At 41.0% G+C, this 5,000-nt stretch overlaps 1 protein-coding gene and 1 long non-coding RNA gene across 2 annotated transcripts in view; both read left to right on the top strand.

Moving 5' to 3' along the window:
* The window catches only part of LOC138022045 (cytochrome P450 1A1-like), a 14,754-nt gene that overhangs the window by 1,121 nt on the left and 8,633 nt on the right, over positions 1-5,000 (top strand). The window lies entirely within an intron of this gene.
* LOC138022049 (uncharacterized) overlaps positions 3,679-5,000 on the top strand; it is a 5,630-nt gene continuing 4,308 nt past the window's right edge. The window contains exons 1-2 of the long non-coding RNA XR_011126508.1: positions 3,679-4,129; positions 4,749-4,830. This is a non-coding gene — a long non-coding RNA (uncharacterized lncRNA). The remainder of the gene's footprint in view (positions 4,130-4,748; positions 4,831-5,000) is intronic.

The raw sequence follows: 5,000 nt of genomic DNA, 5'->3' as shown, positions 1-5,000 counted from the left end.
CATGCTCTTGGTGCTCTCTCTCTTTCCCCCCGGAGGGGGGTGGTTGGTACTTCCTATTAATAGGCTAATGAGGATGTGCCGCTGGATGGGGTCGTATTTTCGCGACTGGATTGACTATAATGGGGTTGCATTTTCAACAGAGTTCCCGACAGAGTTACCAGAATGGGGTCGCATATTATCGGGATTTTGGGGTTTGCGAAAATTCTTGCTAGTGGGATTTAAATATGGAAAGATTCATGGTAGAAAATAGTTGTTGAAAAAAGAACTGTAGCGCTGTTGATTTGATATTTACTAATCGCATTATCGTCCGTTTTGAAATTAGAATTAAAAGGCATTATGTGTTGTGAGGTTTATGCAGAAACAGAAAGTGACTAAGTTGGGGTCGCTAAAATTACATTTGCCCAAAGTGACTAAGATGGAGTCTATAATTGGCCATAAAATAGAGTATAAAGGGGTAGGGGCTTTGAGAGGCCAGCGGCACATACCCAGCGAGAATTGACCTAAGTAACCCCCCGGGCTCTTTTCCCACCGGTTGTAAACGGTTAGGAATAAACCTCAATGGTGTAATGAATTAATTGCCAGTAATCGGAGCCGTGTTTTATACGCAAAGGGTTCTGGGATCGCCTGGGGGCAAACATTGCAAGTCGCTATGAGAAAATATATGTTGGAAACTTATGCGACGTCCAAAAAAATCGATTTTGGAGGGAGATCAACGCTTTTTTCGACACAGTTTTATTAGAAATCGATTTGGGCAATGTTGACACGTAGCAAGTGTAAGTTTTTGTTTGAATAACCGTGAAATGTGCTAATTAACTTCCTTCCTTGCGTAAGGTTTACTGATTGTGAAATGGTCTCAAAATATTACAAAATTAGGAATTAATCTGGAGGAAATAACTCAATAAAGCTTTTTCAGTTGTATTTACGTGTGTATGGGCTGGCCTTTGGCCTATTTCTAAACTCAGCAATTCAAATTTAATTGGAAATATGACTAGTGGCGATTATTGTGCTGTGTTGGGTTGTGACAACGATCGAAGGTCTGGAAGGTACCCAGAGAACTGAGCAAAAGATTCTTCCTCACGTTGGAATATTAGATTTTAGTCGCCCAGAAATATCAATGATGTTTTGTCATGGGCTAGAGCTATTAATCGTGACCAATTAATGGTTTCGATGAGTACAAAGGTCTGTACGAGGTGACAGAACCTCTGAATGTCCTACACCAACTTTGTACATAAGAGAGTATAATTGTGAGAGTACTCAGTAGAACCTCAAATACCTGCTCCAAAGATCAGATCTACAGAGAACTAGTATGTGAAGATGACGCTTTTGTATTGGTCGAAGTCATAGTGGAACTTGACAAGTTTGCTAAGATCAAGTGACTTTAATACATGTAGCTCTACGTGTAGATGGTAGTTTGACAGAAGAAAAGGTTTGTTTACATGTAAGATCTGGGTCATATAATATATTAATTCATAGTGATATCCATATCGAAACAGAGACTGCTGTATTCTATGTAAGAGGAGTATTAAAACAGCTGCCTCGAGGCAGAAGGAAATTGAAATGGGTTGCTTGAGCAGAATCATCGTACTACATTAAAGTGATTGGACTCTCACAGAGTTTGTAGAAAATAGTAGCGGCTCGAAAACCGTTGGCTTTTTCTCAATCAAACAAGAAATTAACCTATGGATTTCCTCATGTTTCTCATCGCTCATTTCATCCCTCCAAAGAGCAATAGCTCTGTAGAAACAATTTCCATCTCCTCTGACAACGACTTCTCTCCTTTGAGGGGGTATATTTGCAGAAGCCATAATTCGTTTACGCAAGACGTAACTCGGTAATAAGAAAACAGCCTAGACACACGTAAATCAACTAAAAAGGCTTTATTGTGTTATTTCTTCCAGATTTGTTCCTAATTTTGTAATATTTCGAGACCAATGACGAGATGTAAATTTCACAAGAAACAGCAATAAACATTACGGAACCTCACGCGAGCAAGGTTAATCCGACTAAATTTTATCTCATATTTCACGATTATTCAAACAAAAACTCACACTTACCACGTATCAACATTGCCCAAATCGATTTCTGATAAATCTGTGTCGCAAAAAGCGTTGATCTCTCTACCAAAATCGTTTTTTGGACGTCGAAATAAGTTTCCGCCATACCGTTTTCTTACAGCGACTTGCAATGTTGCCCCCTGGCGATCCCAGAACTCTTTGCGTATAAACAGGGATCCGATTACTGGCTTTATCAGAATTTGAAAAGATTTTTTTAAAACACAAATGGACAAGTCACCTTTGGGGAATAAAATACCCAAACACTAAATGGTCTATACAATCCAGAAACTGTGTAGATACCCTAGGTGAACTGACTCAGTGAAAACACGAGTGGTCAAGTGTTAAATGAAATAGATCAGTCACCTTATGCAATCATCAATATTAAGTATACAAAGCGGGTTGTACGGCTGTAAGGATATATAGTGTTTGCTTGACCAATATTTCGTCAGGCACGGCCTGACTTCTTCTTAACTCCCTGAACAAGTCCCGCCGTGCCTGACGAAATATTGGTCAAACTAAAACTATATATCCTCATAGCCGTACGACCAGCCTTGCATAATTATTTTCCTTTTAGTCTAAAATTATTTGCTGGTCAGATCTCCCAAGACCCGGCACTTGTACTTTGTTCAGCTGGCCCTTGCATAAAAAATATAGTATAGTTTGTTAGGATTTTATTAAAACTAACACGCGTACGAACTTTTTCCGGAAGGACACCCGCGAAGGTGGGAGAGAAACCTTAACTGGCGACCCAGGGATTTCATGTGTCTATTGGCGGGAATTTTGTTATTGATCCAGTCCGAGATTTGTCGATCCAATCCGATCCGATCCGGTCCGGTCCGGTCCAGTCCGATCCGATCCGATCCGATCCGATCCGATCCGATCCGATCCGATCCGATCCGGTCCGGTCCGGTCCGGTCAGGTCCAGTCCGGTCCGGTCCGGTCCGGTCCAGTCCGGTCCGGTCTCGTCCGCCAGTGTCCTGGTTTTGCCAACGGCCGCTAAAATAGATCATGGCATGTGTGCTCGATCGGTGAGACAATGGAAAAAGGACGTGAAGACAAGGTATTCGACATTCACTGTAGACAAAGAAAGATTCGCAAAGTTTTTGAACAACAGACGAAATGGAACGAAAACGATTAGAGACCAAACGAGAACAATAGCGAGAAGAAGAGCGTCGTCTAAGCGAACTTCGTTTACGACAAGAAGAGCACGAGCGAGGTATGTGGCAGGAGAAATTCGAAGAGGAATTGGAGGCAACGCTCAGAAGGCTGGAATTTGAGAAAGATACTCGTTCAACTGCAGCGAAATTACCGAAATTGAAAATAACGCCGTTCAAGGGAACGCCTACCGACTGGGTGAGGTTTGAAAACATGTTTGTAACGCAAGTCCACAACAGATCGATTAGCACGGAAGAGAAATTCGGCTACTTGATGTAGAGTCCGAACGTTCGGGCAAAGATCGCAGCAAACCTCAAGCCAGGTGAAATGGGCTATAAGGTGGCCTGGGAGAGACTGAAAACTGAATATGGCCAAGGCAAGCTTGTTGTGAATGCACACGTGGAGGAAATAGTGAATCTAACCATTGTCAATGGATCCAATTACTTAAAAGTTCAGGAATTCTATGAAACCGTGAGCCGAAATCACAACGCGTTGCTTACAATGGGGGAAGCCGATATTCTCCGCGGGTTCGTGATGTCCACTCTCAACAAACTACCACAAGTGAGCCCCGATATTGTACGAACTGACGACAACTGGGAGAACTGGAATATGGAGACCCTGATAAAAAAACTTGCAAGCGTGGCTGAGAAGAAACAAACCAGGTGACCCACCAGGAACTTTACGAGAACCTCCTATTAAGAGAGAAAGGCACTGGTTTGCAGCCAAAGGAAGTGACCAACCAAGAGAGCGGGCGACGCCTAGTTGTTTATATTGCAAGGAAGATCACTGGGCAGATAACTGTGCAACCATTCCAACGGTGGAGGCGCGCAGGAAATTATTTCACGACAATCAGCTGTGCTGCAACTGCGGAAAACCAGGCCACCCTGCGAGGAAGTGCCGAAGTCGGGGATGCTACAAATGTAAGGGCAGACATCATTTTTTTATTATTTTATTATTATTTTTTCTTTATTTATTTATTTATTTATTTATTCTTTTTAATTATTATTCCCCGGGGAAACGAGGAAAAAAAAAAGTTATACAGCTACAAAATAAAACAAACCAGTGAACAGAAATAGAGAGTACAGTAAATTACAGGTATATGGCAGCTAAATATAACATGTCTGAAAAGTGCATTGATATCTTATATTACGGTAAGGCGGAACTGTTACAAGTATATTTACTTAAACGTATATCTATTTGTTTGATTGTCGCTCAATGTGGAGGGGAAAAGGGATACTGCGAGACTAACTTTTCTGTCTTACTTTACTTTAAAAGTTCTGTGAAAGGATCCCATTTCTTATTCTCCTTGGTGTAGGTGTACGATTCGATCCTATATTGAAAAGACAGTAGGGGAAAAAAACCTTTAATGTTTGGAGGGGTTTCCCTCATTTTACAGCACCAAATGAAGAACTTGGCAATTTGGAAACAGAAATTGATTAAAACATTATGACGTGAAGAGCTTTCTGGTTTCAATCCTAATAAGACAGTCATACTCTTTTGGTAAAGATCTGGTATGATGGCTTTCTCTTTCAACCACAGTAATAAATCATCCCAAAAACAAGAGGACTTTTTACAATTCCAGAAGAGTTGACAAAGTTCTTCAGGGAAATCTCCGCAAAAGGTACAGTTAGAATTATTTTTAAGGCCAATTTTTGTCAAAAAACAATTCGTCGGTAATATTCTATGTAAGAACCTATAATGAAAGTTAGACAATTTAGTGCTCTTGGTGCAGCGAAAAGCTAGTTTATAGGCGTTTCTCCAGTCAGGTTTATGGCAATTTTCAGATTCACA

Source organism: Montipora capricornis, chromosome 10 (assembly GCF_036669925.1).
Source record: "Montipora capricornis isolate CH-2021 chromosome 10, ASM3666992v2, whole genome shotgun sequence".
In the NCBI taxonomy this organism is placed as follows: domain Eukaryota; kingdom Metazoa; phylum Cnidaria; class Anthozoa; order Scleractinia; family Acroporidae; genus Montipora; species Montipora capricornis.
Note: the sequence above shows the minus strand (reverse complement) of the source record. Positions and strands in the feature narration are given on the sequence as shown.